Below are 17,205 nucleotides of genomic sequence, written 5' to 3' on the forward strand. Positions count from 1 at the left end.
GTCCATTTGCTGCTGGGCTGCCTGTTCGCCCTTGGCCAGTCCTGACATCTCTGGCTGGGTGGGGCAAGAGGGGGCCACGCAGGATTTCTTGAGCCTCCAGGGAATCCAAAAGAATAACTCTGCAACAGGGCAGAAGACCGGACGAGGACCCAGGATCGTGGGCTCTGGACCCTGATGCCTCGGAGCACTCCCTGTTCTGAGCGTGCCGGACGTGGTGGAACCTTGGGAGTTCGGGAGCCTGGGGAATCTGTGGGCGAGTGGCTCTGTGGTCCCGATACAAGTCTGGAGGCCCCGGGCTGGCGGTGCTGGCTGGAAACCTGTAGGTATGGCTGGGCTGGGCTCTTGTGGCAGCTAGGTGCCTCTGCTGACATCTGTGGCCACACCACCCTGAGCTCGCGAGATCTCATCTGATCTCGGAACCTGAGCAGGATCGGGCGTGGTTAATAGTTGGATGGGAGACTGCCTGGGAATATTGGGCGCTGTAGGCTTTTTTGCTTCCTTTTCTACATTCCTTTCTCTCCTTCTCTCTCTCTCTTCTTTCCTTCTTTTCTCTCTTTATTTCTTCCGTTTTTTCTTTCTCTTCTTTTTTAGTTCTTTCTTATCTTTCTCTCTTTCTTATCTTTCTCTGTTTCTTATCTTTCTCTCTTTCTTTCTTTCTTTCCTTCTTTCTTTTCTTTCTTTCTTTCTTTCTTTCTTTCTTTCTTTCTTTCTTTCTTTCTTTCTTTCTTTCTTTCTCTCTTTCACTCTTTCTTTTTGTCTTTCTTTCTCTCTTTCTTTCTCTCTCTTTCTTTCCCTCCCTCCCTCTTTCTTTCTTTCTTTCTTTCTTTCTTTCTTTCTTTCTTTCTTTCTTTCTTTCTTTCTTTCTTTCTTTCTTTCTTTCTTTCTTTCTTTCTTTCTTTCTTTCTTTCTTTCTCTCTCTCTCTCTCTCTTTTCCTTCCTTCTTTCTTTTTCTCCCAGACGGAGTGTCACTCTATCACCCAGGGTGGAGTGCAGTGGTGGGATCTCGGCTCACTGCAAGCTCCCTCTCACACGTTCACACCATTCTCCTGCCTCAGCCTCTCGAGCAGCGGGGACTACAGGCGCCTGCCCCCACGCCAGGCTCATGTTTTGTAGTTTTAGTAGAGAGGGGGCTTCACCATGTTAGCCAGACTGGTCTGGATCTCCTGACCTCGTGAGCCACTCACCTCTGAATCCCAACGTGCTGTGGTTACAGGTGTGATCCACCGCACCCACCCTGCTGTAGTCTTTTGTGGCTTCCCCCCTCTCTCCCTTCCCCCTACTCTTGCCATCCTTTCCAAACTCCCCGGACTCTGCCCCCACTTTATCGCCCACCTACAAACCCGCTGCAGCTGGGGACGTACTCTTGGGGGTCCGCCCCAAAAGCACAATCAGGCAGCAGCATACCACCACTTCCGCCTTGCTGCTGCCATGCCTGGAGCTCTGGTCCATCCCGGGAGGTCAAGGGGCCAGTCCACAAAGGCGCAGGCACAGGTTCCCTGCCGTTGGAGCTGCCTTCCCGCTCCCAGAATTCCAAGGCGATTCAATGCACTCATCGGACGCTGCCTCAACCTTCCAAACTGGGGGAAGTGGGAAGCAGCAGCAGCAGGTGCCACACACACCAGTCAAGACCTCTGCTCCAGAACACAGGGGCCGCTTTATCCAGGGGAAGGATATTGCTTTGCCAGCCACCAGGCAAACAGTCCCTGTGCACCCGGATTCCATTGCCACCAACTTCGTGTAAACTCCAGTCCCAAGGACATGCCAGAGACCCAGGCCTCGGGTACCGTGGGCTCACCCATTTCCATGGCTCCTGCCAAGTGGATGGAGGAACTCTGCAAATCTAGGGTCCCAATGCACCGTACCAGGAGCAAAGGGAGGTTCCAACAATGGAAGGAGCCTACAAAAACCACCTACAAAGCAAGCAATTAACCCAAGACAAAACCTGTCTCAGAGCTCCATTACTCCTCTTGCATGGATGGCCTGGTCACCTTGTTCTGGCCCAGCCCATGCCCCCTCCACCCTAACCAAGTCTGCTCAAAAGGGACCTGCTTACCGGAGCAGGGCACACCCTCTCCAAGGCTCTATTGCTCTCGCTCTGTAACTCCCTTACCCTCTCTCTTCTGGGTTTGCCCCTGCAACTCATGCTCCTTCTGTTGCCTTCTCTCTGTCTCTCTGTCTCTCTCTCTTTCTCTGTCCCTCTCTCTTTCTCTCCCTCTCTGTCTGTCTCTTTCCCTCTCCCCATGCCCTGTCTCCCTCGACTGCTGTCTCTTTCCCTCCCTCGGTTTCAATCTCTCCATCCATGTCTTCCTTGCTCTCCTTCAAGCCGTTTGCATGTGCGTGCATGTGTGTGTGTGTCTTTGTGTGTTTGCACACTTGTGTGGGTTCCCACATGCGATCGCCTAGGTGTTTCTGTGTGTGGGTCTGTGGATTTTCTTCTGGTGGTGGTGGGGTGTGACTGGGTTTCTCTCAGTAACTCTCGCCGGTGATCAGGCTGCCGGCTCTAGTGCCAGCCTGGGGAAAAGCAGGGCCATCTGCCAACCCCCAACTCCTGTCGTCCTCTTGCCCACTGGCCGGGTCTTGGTCTGGACAAGGGACCGTGGTGTGGGCGTTGTGAGAAAAAGGCCGCGTGCAGCTGGGCAGGCTGTTCACCCTTGGCCAGCCCTGATGGCTCTGTGTGGGTGGAGCAAGAGGGGGCCTTGCAGGAGCTCCTGAGTGCCCTGGGATCCAAAAGAACATCTCCACGACAGGGCTGAAGTCGGGACGGTGTCCCAGGATCCTGGGCCCTGGGCTCTGATGCCTGGGGGCACTCCCTGCTCTGAGTAGGCCCGATGTGGTGGAACCTTGGAATCTCGGGAGCCCGGGGAAGGCCAGGGGCAAGCGGCTCAGAGGTCCCGATTCGAGCCTGGGGCCCCCGGGCTGGTGGTGCCGGCTGGAAGCCGGTAGTCATGGCTGTGACGAGCTGTTAGGGAAGCCAGGCACCTCTGCTAGCATCTATGGCCATACCACCCTGAATGCGTCTGATCTCAGAAGCTAAGCAGAGTCGGGCATGGTTAGTACTTGGATGGGAGATGGCCTGGGAATACTGGGTGCTGTAGGCTTTTTTCCTTCCTTCCTTCCTTCCTTCCTTCCTTCCTTCCTTCCTTCCTTCCTTCCTTCCTTCCTTTCTTTCTTTCTTTTCTTTCTTCTTTCTTCTTTCTTTCCCTCTTTCTTTTTTTCTTTCTTTCTCTCTCTCTTTTTTTCTTTTCTTTTTTTCTTTCTTTCTTTCTTTCTTTCTTTCTTTCTTTCTTTCTTTCTTTCTTTCTTTCTTTCTTTCTTTCTTTCTTTCTTTCTTTCTTTCTTTCTTTCTTTCTTTCTTTCTTTCTTTTCTTTCTTTTCTTTCTTTTCTTCTGCCTTTTTCTTCCAAACACAGTCTCACTCTGTCACCCAGGCTTTAGTGTAGTGGCACATCTCAGCTCACTGCAAGCTCTGCCTCCCGGGTTCACGCCATTCTCCTGCCTCAGCCTCCCAAGCAGCTGGGACTACCCGCGCCCACCACCATGTCAGCTTAGGTTTTGTAGTTTTAGTAGAGACGAGGTGTCACCACGTAAGCCAGGCTGGTCTGGATCTCCTGACCTCGTGATCCACACACCTCAGCCTCCCAAAGTGCTGGGATTGCATTCGTGATTCACTGCACCCAGCCTGCAGTAGGCTTTTGTGGCTTTCCCCCTCCCTCCCTTCCCCCTACTGTCGCCATGCTTCTGGACCTCCCGACTGCTCCCGCTTTATTGCCTGCCTTCACACCCGCCGCAGCCAGGACCTACTCCTAGGGGTCCGTCACGAAAGCACCACTGGGCAGCAGCATCCCACCACTTCTGCCTCGCCGATGATCTGCCAGGAGCCCAGCTCCAGCCCGGGAGAGCAGGGGGCCAGACCCCAAAGGCGCAGGCACTGGTTCCCTGCTCTTCGCGATGCCTTCCCACTCCTGGAAGGCTTAGGCGATTCAATCCTCTCATCTTTCGCCACCCTCCAATCAGGGAGAAGGGGTGGGCAGGGGCAGCGGGTACCACACATGCTAGCCAAGACCTCCGCTCCAGAAAGCAGGAGCTGCTTTATTTAGGGGAAGGACATTACATCGCCAGCCACTACGAAAACAGTCCCTGTGCACCAGGATTCCCATTGCCACTAAGTTTGTGTAAACTCCAGTCCCAAGGACACGCCAGAGACCCAGGCCTTGGGCCCAGTGGGCACGCCCGGTGCCACAGCTACTGCCAGTTGGGCGGGGGCACTCTGCAAATCAAGGTGATCACTGTACCGCACCAAGAGCATAGGCTGGTGCCAACAAAGCAAGGAGCCTATGAAATCCACTTCCACAGCAAGCAATTAATCCAGGACAAAACCCGTCTCAGTGCTCCTTTGCTCCTCTCCCATGGACGGCCTGGCCACCCTGTTCTGGCCCAGTCCAAGGCCCCTCGAACACATCCCGGTCTGCTCAAAAGGACCCTGCCTACTGGAGCAGGGTGCTCCCTTTCCAAGGCTCTATCGATCTCTCTCTCTAGCTTGCTGCACCTCTCTTCTGGGTTTGCCCCTGCATGTCACGATACTTCTATCGCCTTCCCTCTGTCTCTCTGTCTCTCTCTCTTTCTCTGTCCCTCTCTCTATCTCTGCCTCGCTGTCTGTCTCTATCCCTCTCCACCTTCCCTGTCTCGCTCCGTCACTGTATTTCTCCCTGCCTCGGCTTCAATCTCTCCATCCATCTCTTCCTTGATCTCCTTCAAGCCGTTTGTGTGTGTGTGCACGTGTGTGTGTGCGTGTGTGTGTATGCATGTGTCTGTGTGTGTGCTCGCTCGCGTGTCTGTTCCCACGCACGAGTGCCCGGGTGTGTCTGTGTGTTGGGCTGTGGATTTGCTCCTCGTGTTGGTGGGGTGTGTCTGGGTCTCTCTCAGCCCCTCTTGCTGGAGATCAGGCTGCTGGCTCTAATGCCAGCCCAGGGCAAAGCAGGGCCATTCCCCAACCCTCAATGTCCTCTTCTCTACCCAGCCTGTCTTGGTCATTACAAGCGACCGTGGTGGGCACATTGTGAGAAAAAGGCCACGTGAGGCTGGGCCGGCTGTTCAACCTTGGCCAGCCATGACGGCTCTGGCTGGGTGGGGCAAGAGGGGGCCTAACAGAAGCTCCTGAGTGGGCAGGGATCCAAAAGAATAACTCCAAGACAGGGAGCAGGATATGGGCAGTGGGCCCTGATGCCTTGGAGCACTCCCTGTTCCGAGTGGGCCCGACACGGTGGAAGCTTGGGAGCTCGGGAGCTGGGGGAAGGTCGCAGGTGAGTGGCTTGGGGGTCCCGATACGAGACCGGCAGCCCTGGGCTGGTGGTGCTGGCTGGAAGCCAGTGGGCATGGCTGGGCCAGCCTCTTGGGGCAACCAGGTCCTTCTGCTGGCATCTATGGCCATACCACCTTGAATGCACCTGATCTCATCTGATCTTGGAAGCTAAGCAGGGTCGGGCCTGGTTAGTGCTTGGATGGGAGACCGCCTGGGAATACCAGGTGCTGTAGGCTTTTTTGCTTTCTTTCTTGTCTTTCTTTCCTTTCTACCTTCCTTTCTTTCCTTCTCTCTCTCTCTTCTTTCTTTTTCTTTCTTTTCTTTCTTTCCTTCTTTCTTTATTGCATTCTTTCTTATTTCTTTCCTTCTTTCTTTCTTTTCTTTCTTTCTCTCTCTTTCTTTCATTTTTTCCTTCCTTCTTTCTTTTGTTCCTCTCTTTCTTCTTTCTTTCCTTTCTTTCTCTCTTTCTTTTCTTTCTCTCTTTCATGATTTCTTTTTTCTTCATTCTTCATTCCCTTCTTTCTTTTTTCTTTCTTTCCTTTCTTTCTCTCCCTTTCTTTCATTTTTTCTTTCTTTCTCTCCCTTCCTTCCTTTCTTTCTTTCTCTCCCTTCCTTCCTTTCTTTCTTTCTCTCCCTTCCTTTCTTTCTTTCTTTCTTTCTTTCTTTCTTTCTTTCTTTCTTTCTTTCTTTCTTTCTTTCTTTCTTTCTCTTCTTTCTCTTCTTTCTCTTCTTCCTTCCTTCCTTTCTTTCTTTCTTTCTTTCTTTCTTTCTTTCTTTCTTTCTTTCTTTCTTTCTTTCTTTCTTTCTTTCTTTCTCTCTCTTCTTTCTCTCCTTCCTTCCTTCCTTCCTTCCTTCCTTCCTTCCTTCCTTCCTTCCTTCCTTCCTTCCTTCCTTTCTTTCTTTCTTTCTTTCTTTCTTTCTTTCTTTCTTTCTTTCTTTCTTTCTCTCTCTCTCTCTCTCTCTCTCTCTCTCTCTCTTTCTTTCTTTCTTTCTTTCTTTCTTTCTTTCTTTCTTTCTTTCTTTCTTTCTTTCTTTCTTTCTTTCTTTTTTTCTTTCTTTCGTTTTCTTCCAAATGGAGTCTCACTCTGTCACCCAGGCTGGAGTGCAGTGGTGGATCTCGGCCCACTGCAAGCTCCGCCTCCCAGGTTCAAGCCATGCTCCTGCCTCAGCCTCCCGAGAAGTGTGGACTACAGGCACCCGCCACCACACTGGGCTCTTGTTTTGTAGTTTTAGTAGGGACGGGGCTTCACCCTGTTAGCCAAACTGGACTGCATCTGCTTACCTCGTGATCCACCCTCCTCGGAATCCCAATGTGCTGTGATTATAGACGTGATCCACCGTGCATGGCCTGCTGTACTCTTTTGTGGCTTCCCCTCCCTCCCTTCCCCCTACTGTTGCCATACTTCCCAACATCCCAGACTCTGCTCCCCATTTATGGCCCCCCTATACTCCTGCTGCCCCAGGGGTCTCCTTCTAGGGAGGCGCCACCAAAGCACCACCAGACAGCAGCATCCCAGCCCTTGTGCCTCGCTGATGCCCCGCCAGGAGACCGACTCCAGCCCGTGAGGGCAGGGGGCAGGACACCAAAGGCATAGGCACGGGTTCCCTGCTGTCCGCGGTGCCTTCCCACTCCCAGAATGCCCAGGCGATGCAATCCACTCATCGGACAAAACTGCAACCTTCTAAACCGGAGGAAGGGGCAGGCAGGGGCAGCGAGTGCCTCACAGGTCAGCTACGACATCCGCTCCAGAACGCAGGGGTTGCTTTAGCCGGTGGAGGGACATTGCTTCGCCAGCCAACAGAGGAACTGTCCCTGTGCACCCAGATTCCCATTGCCAAATCTTCATGTAAACTCCAGTCCCCAGGACACGCCAGAGACCCAGGCTTCGGGCTTCGTCAGCACACCCAGTGCCACAGCTACCGCCAAACGGGTGGGCATACTCTGCAAATCAAGGGACCCACTGCACTGCACCAAGAGCACAGGGAGGTGCCAACAAAGGAAAGAGCCTAAGATATCCACCTCCAAAACAAGCAATTAATCCAAGACAACATCTGTATCAGTGCTGCGTTGCTCCTGTCTCATGGACGGCCTGGCCACCCTGTTCTGGCCCAGCCCAAGCCCCCTCCACCCTATCCTAGTCTGCTCAAAAGGGCCCTGCCTACCGGAGCAGGGTGCTCTCTCTCCAAGCCTCTATCGCTCTCGCTCTCTAGCTCCCTCTACCTCTCTCTTCTGGGTTTGCCCCTGCACCTCATGCTACTTCTGTCACCTTGCCTCTGTCTCTCTGTCTCTCTCTCTTTCTCTGTCCCTTTCTCTTTCTCTGAATCTCGGTCTCTCTCTTTCCTTCTCCCCCTCCCCTGTCTCCTGTCTCTCTTGCTTGCTGACTCTCTCCCTCCCTCGGTTTCAATCTCTATATCCATCTCTTCCTTGCTCTACTTCAAGCAGTTTGTGTGTGTGCGCGTGTGTGTGTGTCTGTGTGTGTGTATGCACTCGTGTGTGGGTTTCCACGTGTGAGAGCCCTGTTGTGTCTGTGTGTGGGGCTGTGGATTTGCTCCTGGTGGTGGCGGCATGTGTCTGGGTTTCTCTCAGCCCCTCTCACTGGAGATCAGGCTGCTGGATCTAGTGCTAGCCCGGGGCAAAACAGGGCCATCCCCCAACCCCCTACCCCACACACCCTCTTGACCACCGGCTGGGTCTTGATCAGGATAAACGACCGTGGTGTTGGCATTGTGAGAAAAAGTCCATGCGCTGCTCAGTTGCCTGTTCGCCCTTGGCCAGTCGTGATGGCTCTGGCTGGGTGTGGCAAGAGGGGGCCTCTCAGGAGCTCCTGAGCCTCCAGGGCTCCAAAAGAATACCTCAGTGACAGGGTGGAGGACCAGACAGTGTCCGAGGATCGTGAGCCTTGGGCCCTGATGCCTCAGAGCACTCCCTGTTCCAAGCGGGCCTGATGTGGTGGAACCTCAGGAGCTCTGGAGATGGGGGAAGGTGGAGGGCAAGTGGCTCGGGGGTTCATATACGAGCCTGGCGTCCCCGGGCTGGCAGTGCCAGCTGGACGACAGTGGGCATGGTTGGGCCGGGCTCTTGGGGCAGCCAGGCACCTCTACTGGTATCTATGGGCATACTGCCCTGAACCTGCCCGATCTCATCTGATGTTGGAAGCTAAGCAGTGTGGGGCCTGGTTAGTACTTGGGTGGGAGACCTCCTGGGAATACTGGGTGCTGAAGAGTTTTTTGTTTTCTTTCTTGTCTTTCTTTCTTTTCTACCTGCCTTTCTTTCCTTCTCTCTCTTTCTCTCTTGCTTTCTTTTCTTTCTTTCTTTCTTTCTCTCTTTCTTTCCTTCTTTCTTTCTTACTTCTTTCCTTCCTTCTTCCTTTCTTTTCTTTCTTTCTTTCTCTCTCTCTTTCTGTCTTTCCTTCTTTTTTCTTTTCTTTCTCTCTTTCTTTCTTTCATTCTTTTTTGTTTTATATTCTTTCTGTCTCTCTTTCTTTCTTTGTTTCTGTCCTTTCTTTTCTTTCTTTCTCTCTTTCTTTTCTTTATTTCTCTCTTGCTTTCTTTCCTTCTTTTCTTATTTCTGTTTTCTTTCTTTTTCTCTTTCTTTCTTTCCTCTTTTCTTTCATTCTCTATTTCTTTCTTTCTTCTTTCTTAATTCTCCTTTTCTTCCTATCTCTCTCTCTCTTTTTTCTTTTCTTTTCCTTTCTTTCTTTCTTTCTTTCTTTCTTTCTTTCTTTCTTTCTTTCTTTCTTTCTTTCTTTCTTTCTTTCTTTCTTTCTTTCTTTCTTTCCTTCCTTCCTTTTCTTCCAGATGGAGTCTCATTCAATCTCCCAGGGTGGAGTGCAGTGGTGCAATCTCGCCTCCCAGGTTCACACCCTGGGAGTGACTCCATCATGTCAAGGCGAGGTGAAAGCAGTGGGATGCTCTAGCCAGTGGTGCTTTTGTAGTGGACCCCCAGCAGGAGATCCCCTGCTGCAGCGGGTTTGTAGGTGCGTGATAAATGGGGAGCAGAGTCATGGGAGGTTGGGAAGCATGGCGACAGTAGGGGGAAGGGAGGGAGGGGGATGCCACAAAAGCCTACAGTAGGTTGGGTGCGGTGGATCAAGCCTGTAATGCCAGTACTTTGGGATACCGAGGCAGTTGGATCATGACTTAAGGAGATCTAGGCCAGCTTGGCTAATACAGTGAAACCCCATCTCTACTAAAACTGCAAAACATGAGCTGGGCGTGGTGACAGGCGACTATAGTCCCATGTGCTTGGGAGGCAGAGGCAGGAGAATGGCGTGAACCCAGTAGGCCGAACTTTTAGTGAGCTGAGATCATGCCACTGCATTCCAGCCTGGGTCACAGAGCGACACTCCATCTGGAAGAAAAAGAAAGAAAGAGAGAGAGAAAGAAAGAAAGAAAAAAGAGAGAGAAAGAAAGAAAGAAAGAAAGAAAGAAAGAAAGAAGAAAGAAAGAAAGAGAAGGAAAAGAAAGAAAGAAAGGAAGAAAGAAAAGAAAGAAAGAGAGAAAGGAAGAAAGAAAGAAGAAAGAAAGAAACAGAGAAATAATAAAAAAGAAGGGAAGAAAGAAAAAAGAGTGAAAGAGAAAGAAGAAACAAAGAAAGAAAGAAGGAAAGAAAGAAGAGAGAGAGAGAGAATGGAAGAAAGGAAGGTAGAATAGAAAGAAACACAAGAAAGAAAGCAAAAAGGTCTACAGCACCTGGTATTCCTAGGTGGTCTCCCATCCAAATACTAACCAGGCATGACCCTGCTTAGCTTCTGAGATCAGACGAGATTGGGCACATTCAGGGTTGTGTGACCATAGACACACATGATCCTGGGACCCTGTCCGGTTCTCCACCCCGTCTTGGAGTTATTCTTTTGGATTTCTGGCCACTCAGGAGCTCTTATGAGGCCCCCTCTTGCCCCATCCACCCAGAGCCCTCAGGGATGGCCAGATGTGAACAGCCAGCCCAGCCACACTGGGCTTTTTCTCACAACACCCCTACCATGGTAGCTTGTCCTGACCAAGATCCAGCTGGTGGGCAAGAGGGCGTGGGCTGTTGGGGCTTGGAGGAAGGCCCTGCTTTGCCCTGCCTGGCACAAGAGGCAGCAGTCTGATCCCCAGTGAGAGGGGCTGAGGCACACACACACATGCACACACACACAAACGGCTTGAAGAAGAGCATGGAAGATGTATGGAGAGATTGAAACAGAGGGAGGGAGAGAGATAGTGAGTGAGAGAGACAGGGGAGGGGGAGAGGGAAAGAGACAGACCGACGTTCAGAGAAAGAGAGAGGGACAGAGAAAGAGAGAAAGACACAGAGACAAAGGGAAGGTGACAGAAGTAGCGCGAGGTGCAGGGGCACACCCAGAAGAGAGAGGTGGAGGGAGCTAGAGGGTGAGAGTGATAGAGCCTTGGAGAGAGAGTGCCCTGCTCCGTTAGGCCAGGCCCTCTTGAGCCAGCCGGGATAGGGTGGAGGGGGCTTGGGCTGGGCCAGAATAGGGTGGCCAGGCCTTCTATGTGAGAGAAGCAATGGAGTGCTGAGACGGGTTTTTTCTTGGATTAATTACTTGCTGTGGAGGTGGGTTTCATAGTCTCCTTCCTTTCTTGGTACCTCCCTGTGCTCTTGGTGCAGTGCAGTGGGCCCCTTGATTTGCTGAGGGTGCCTGCCAATTGGTGGGAGCCATGGTACCGGGCGTGCCCAAGGGGAATGGAATGAGGCCTGGTTCTCTGGTGTGTCCTCCGGACTGCATTTTACACAATGTTGGTGGCAATGGAGTGTGTGGCACCCGCTGCCCCTACCTGCGCCTTCCCCTGGTTTGGAAGGTTGTGGGGGCGTCCAATGAGAGGGTTCAATCACCTGGGGATTCTGGAACAGGGAAGGCTCCGTGAATGCCATGGAACCTGCACCTGTACTTTTGGGGTCCGGCCCCCTGCCCTACCAGGCTTGAGCTGGACTCCTGGCTGGGTGGCAGCAAGGCAGAAGCAGTGGGAGGCTGCTGCCCTGTGGTGTTTGGTTGGCAGACCCCCAGGAGGAGGTCCCCGGCTGCTGTGGTGGTGTAGGTGGGCGATAAAGGGGGAGCAGAGTCAGGGAAGGTTGGGAAGCATGGTGACAGTAGGGAGAAGGGTGGGAGGGGGAAAGCCAAAAAAGCCTATAGCAGGCCATGTGCAGTGGATCATGCCTGTAATTCCAGCACTTTCAGAGGCCAAGGCTGGTGGATCACGAGGTCAGGAGATCCAGACCACCCTGGCTAACATGGTGAAATCCCGTCTCTGCTAAAGTTACAAAACATGAGCCAGGCGTGCTGGCGGGCACCTGTAGTCCCAGCTGCTCATGAGGCTGGGGCAGGTGGATGGCATGAACCCAGGAGGCGGCGCTTGCAGTGAGCTGAGATCATGCCAATGCATTCCAGCCTGGGTGACATAGTGAGACTCCATCTGGAAGAGAAACAAAGAAATAAAGAAAGAAAGAAAGAAAGAGAAAGAAAGAAGAGAAGGAAAGAAGGAAAGAAAGAATGAAACAATAAGGATAGAGATAAAGAAGGAAAAGAAAGAAAGAAAAAGGAAAGAAAGAAAGAAGAGAGAGTTCGGGCCTGTTCAGGGTGGTATGACTGTAGACGGCAGCAGAGGACCCTGACTGCCCCAAGAGGCTGGCCGAGCCATGCCCACTGGCTTCCAACTGGCACCACCAGCCCAGGGTTGCTGGGTTTGGATCCAGAACCCAGAGCCGCTTGCCCGAGGCCTTCCCCCAGATCCCAAGCTCCTGAGTTTCCACTATGTCGGGCCTGCATGGAACAGGGAGTGGTCCGAGACACCAGTGCCCAGGGCCTATGATCCTGGGAGCCCGTCCGGTCCTCCGTCCTGTCTAAGAGGTATTCTTTTAGATCCATGGTGGCTCATAAGCTTTTGTGAGGCCCCTCTTGCCCCACCCACCCAGAGCCATCAGGGCCGGTTGTGCCACTGCCCTCCAGCCTGGGTGACAGAGGGAGACTCCATCTGGAAGAAAAAGAAAGAAAGAAAGAAGGAAAGAAAGAAAGAAAGAAAGGAAGGAAGGAAGGAAGGGCAAAAGAAAGAAAAAGAGAGAGAAAGAAAAGAGAGAAAGATGGAAAGAAAGAAAGAAAAGAAAGAAAGAAAGAAGAAAGAAAGAAAGAGGGAAAGAAAAGAAAGACAGATAGAAAGAGAGAAAAAAGACAGAATTGAAGGAAGGAAGAAAGAGAGAAAGAAAAAAGAAAGAAAGAAAGAAGAGAGAGAGAAGGGAAGAAAGGCAGGTAGAAAAGAAAGACAGACAAGAAAGAAAGCAAAGAAGACTACAGAAACCGTTATTCCCAGGCGGCCTCCCATTCAAGTACTAACCAGGCCCAACCCTGCTTACCTTCCACGATTAGATGAGTTCAGGCGCGTTCAGGTTGGTATGGCCATAGACGCCAGCAGAGGTGCCTGGCTGACCCAAGAGCCCGGGCCAGCCATGTCTGCCATCTTCCAGCTGGCACCGCCAGCCCCCGGGACGCCGGGCTTGGATCGGGACACCCGAGCCGCTCACCTGTGGGCTTCCCCCGCTCCCAAGCTCCCAGGTCTCCACCACGTTGGGCCCGCTCGGAACAGGGAGTGCTCCGAGGGGTCAGGGCCCATGGCCCACTATCCTGGGACCTCATCGGCTCCTCCGCCCTGTTGTGGAGGTATTCTTTTGGATCCCTGGTGGTTCAGGAGCTCCTGCAAAGCCCGTTTTTGCCACACCCAGCCAGAGCCATCAAGGCTGGCCAAGAGCAAAAAGGCAGTCCAGCTGTGCCTGGCATTTTTCTCACAATGTTAACACCCTGGCCTGTGCTTTTGGGGTCCAGCCCCCTCCCTCCCAGCCTGGAGCCAGGCTCCTGGCAGGGTGGGGGCTAGGCAGGAGCAGTGGAATGCTGCTGCCTGGTGGTGCTTTGGTGGTGCACCCCCAGAAGGAGTTCCCCAGTTGCATCAGGTGTGTAGGGGCACGATAAAGGGGGAGCAGAGTCAGGGGAGGTTGGGAAGCACGACGATAGAAGGGGGAAGGGAGGGAGGGGGAAAGCCATAAAAACCTACTGCAGGCCATGTGCAGTGGATCATGAATGTAATCCCAGCACTTTGGGAGGCCGAGGCATGTGAATCAAGAGGTCAGGAGATCCAGACCAGCCTGGCTTGCACAGTGAAACCCCATCTCTAGTAAAACTACAAAACATGAGCCGGGCGTGGTGGCAGGAGCGTGTAGTCCCAGCTGCCCGGAAGGCTGAGGCAGGAGCATGGCTTGAACCCAGGAGGCGGTGCTGACAGCTGAGATCGCACCATGACAGTCCAGCCTGGGTGACAGAGAGAGACTCTGTTTGGAAGAAAAAGAAGAAAAGAGAGAAGGAAAGAAAGAAAGAGAGAGCGAGAGAAAGAAGGAAAGAGAGAGAGAAAGAAAGAAAAGAAAGAAGGAAGGAAAGAAAGAAGGAAAGAAAGGGGAAAGAAAGAAAGAAAAGAAAGTAAGATGGAAAGAAAGAAGGAAAACAAAAAAGGAGAGAAGGGAGGAAAGGAAGGTGGAAAAGAAAGACAAGAAAGAAAGCAAAAAAGCCTACAGTACCCAGTATTCCCAGGTGGTCTCCCATCCAAGTACTAACCAGGCCAGATCCTGCTTAGCTTCTGAGATCAGACAAGATCGTGCGCATTCAGGGTCATATGGCCGTAGACACTGGCAGAGGAGCCTCGCTGCCCCAAGAGCCCAGTGCAGCTATGCCTGCTGGCTTCCAGCTGACACTGCCAGCCTGGGGCCACCAGGCTCGAATCAGGAGCCCGCTCCCCCGTGACCTTCCCCCGGCTCCCGAGATTCCAAGTTTCCACCACATCAGGCCCACTCAGAACAGGGAGTGCTCTGAGGCGTCAGGGCCCACGGCCCAGAATCCTGGGAACCCAACCCATCCTCAGCCCTGTTGTGGAGATATTCTTTTGGATCCCAGGCCACTCAGGAACTCCTGTGAGGCCCCCTCTTTCTCCACACACACAGAGCTATCAGGGATGGCCAAGGGCGAACAGCCGGTCCAGGCACGTGGCTTTTTTCTCACAATGCCCCCACCACAGTCGCTTGTCCTGACCAAGACCCAGACAGTGGGCAAGAGGCCATGGGGGGTTGGGGGTTGGGGATGGCCCTGCTTTTCCCCAGGCTTGCACTATAGCCGGCAGTCTGATCTCCGGTGAGAGTTGCTGAGAGAAACCCAGCCACACCCCACTACCACCAGGAGAAAATCCACAGCTGCACACACAGACAGACCTGGGAACTCACACACGGGAATCCACACACGTGCATAAACACACACAGACACACACACCCACACACACACGCATGCACATGGGAACATCTTGAAGGAAAGCAAGGAAGAGATGATGGAGAGATTGAAACTGAGGGATGGAGAAAGACAGCGGTTGAGAGAGACAGGGGAGGGGGAGAGGGAAAGAGACAGACAGAGAGGCAGAGAAAGAGAGAGGAACAGAGAAAGAGAGAGAGATAGAGAGACAGATGGAAGGCGACAGAAGGAGTGCGAGGCAGAGGGGCAAACCCACAAGAGAGAGGGTGAGGTAGCTACAGAGTGAGAGTGATAGAGACTTGGAGAAGGAGCACCTTGCTCTGGTAGGCAGGGCCCTTTTGAGCAGGCTGGGATAGGGTGGAAGGGGCATAGACTTGGCCAGAAGAGGGTGACCAGGCCGTCCATGCAAGAGAAGCAATGGAGCACTGAGACAGGTTTATTCTTGTGTCGGGACCTGCGTGTTTCCTAAACAAAGGAATGAACACACAAGACAACACAAGACAGGACAAACATGGCGGCTGCCCCAAACGGCACTCTCTGCTTTATTTTATACAGTGGTTTGTGGAATGTTGCCAAGTCACAAGACACATGTTGTTCTTCTGACCTTTCCCTGACTTCCTGGTTTTTCAAGATGTTTACACATTAACCAGTCCCTAGCGTCTGCAGTTTGCAGCTGGCTCCTTTGTCCTCTCTGTTTGTGGGGAAGGAACGTCCTGTTTTGTTTGCAAGAGCAGGACTTATCTGGAACATCTCGTTTGTGAGCATGTAGTCCTCTACATTTCCCCTTTCTTTATTTACAAGTTTAAATTTCTTTCAAAACCATCATCACATGTTGAGCTCACTGGGATTCGGTGTTTGCCCTTTGGCACCATCTCCAGCAGACTGTGAAAATGACAAAGGCAAGAACAACAATCAATACATTACTAGAAACAGAAGTCAGTAAAGTTTTTACAGGGCTCATAGGGTTTAAAGACGTCAAGCTTTGTGCAATACCAGTCATCAAATCTGCTCCGGTCAGCAACGGTAACTGATTGCGAAATGTTTCAGAAATGTTTTGTGTTAATTCTTGTATTTCTAAGGAAAGATTATTATGGCCAATTAAAAGTCTCTTTATCTCAGTCCAATTATGTACAGTGCTGTTAAAAGGAACAGGAGTAATACAAAATTAGGTAGTATTCCAATCACATTTTAACAAAGCTCGCATATTTAACACTGTTAGCTGATCCCCCAACCAAGAAACCACTTGCTCCAGATTATCCACTCGTTCAGTCAGATGAGCATCTATGTCTCGTTGTTGTTGCCACAACAAATGTGATTGTTCATGCCATTGTTGTACAAATTCTGCATTTTGTATACTCTGGTGTAGAGCTAATCCAGCAACGGGGGTAGTGGAAGCAATTGCTACAAGTCCTACCACCGCTGCTATGACGACCTCAACTACTCTCCAGCTGCAGTGGACAAGATCTTGCATTACTTTGTAAATCTGAGTAACCCCAGCAGATTCACTCCAGGCATGTGTTAAGTTCACAGGTAGCCAGGTTTCTTTTCTGGCCCTTAGTATATATAAATCGGAATGAGACTCATTCCAATTATTATTCCACCAAGTATTATTTATACAACTTAAGAATGTGCAATTGTTTGTACAGTTAACTATTCCCGGATTATTATCCTATTTAGAAATTCCTGTTAACAATAAGTAAGGTTTTCTCACACAAGCAATTACATATCTAGAACTATTTTGATGCAAAGATATATGGAAAGGGTTAGAAATGTTAGTAGTACAATTCAAGGACATGTTTCCCGTGAAAGTGAACATTGGTTTACCTGCAGCTAGCAACTTCCAAATATGACTCTGTATTTGTGAGGTATTAGCCAAATGTGGCATAGGGGGTGATAAGCCACCATCATGCCAAATAATAGTTTCATTGCCATCTGCAGCAATGTTGTGATTACCCTTATGCCAGCGCAGGTTGACGTGACTAAATTTAGTTTGGAAATCTCTATGTGCACTCCAATCAGTAACAAGGTATCTACGACTTTTCCATTTTACTTCTAAAAATAATCGTGACCCACTGCCTCTACACCTAGTCCACTCTAGTTGGGAAACATCTCCAGACACATCAGGTGTAGGGCATAAAGATAAAGTACTTGGCAGAGTTTCATTAAGTATAGCAGTATGATTATACTTGAAACTTTGAGCCACAATAATCATAGTAAAAGCAGATATATGACTATGGTTATAGCGAACAGCTCAAGCCTCATGAGAAGGATGCAGACAATGTGGACTACTCCCCAGACATATAGGTAACCTTTCAACCCCAAATTGATATGAATTATTTACTGTGCCAGTGTCTAATTCAGGATCCTGGTTTAAAAAAGCTGATGGCATCCAAACAGTATCATTAGTAAATACTGGAACTTCTTTGTCTCCTCAGGCCACACCTTGATATAAGGGTGGAAAGGGAATATAAGCCCAGTATGAGAATTCTTCAGCTGTTACCTGGCAATTCACTACAGCCAGCATAGCCAAAAATAAAATCAGTGGGGTTTTGGGCTGCCCGGCTTGTTGAACAACCCCTTCAGCTTCCTGAGTAAGCTTTTTCAGTTGACCCCATGTTGGAGGCTCCGCACC

At 51.0% G+C, this 17,205-nt stretch overlaps 1 non-coding gene and 3 pseudogenes across 1 annotated transcript; 2 read left to right on the forward strand and 2 right to left on the reverse strand.

Moving 5' to 3' along the window:
- The first annotated feature begins 5,415 nt into the window (after positions 1-5,415).
- LOC135968920 (5S ribosomal RNA) lies at positions 5,416-5,534 on the forward strand. The gene has a single exon (XR_010583954.1). It is a non-coding gene; the product is annotated as a 5S ribosomal RNA (ribosomal RNA).
- Positions 5,535-8,404: 2,870 nt separating this feature from the next.
- LOC135968982 (5S ribosomal RNA) lies at positions 8,405-8,523 on the forward strand (annotated as a pseudogene).
- Positions 8,524-9,978: 1,455 nt separating this feature from the next.
- On the reverse strand, positions 9,979-10,097 carry LOC135968950 (5S ribosomal RNA; annotated as a pseudogene).
- A 3,746-nt stretch (positions 10,098-13,843) lies between these two features.
- On the reverse strand, positions 13,844-13,962 carry LOC123570819 (5S ribosomal RNA; annotated as a pseudogene).
- Between the last annotated feature and the right edge of the window lie 3,243 nt (positions 13,963-17,205).

The sequence above is a fragment of the Macaca fascicularis genome, chromosome 1 (assembly GCF_037993035.2).
Source record: "Macaca fascicularis isolate 582-1 chromosome 1, T2T-MFA8v1.1".
Lineage (NCBI taxonomy): Eukaryota > Metazoa > Chordata > Mammalia > Primates > Cercopithecidae > Macaca > Macaca fascicularis.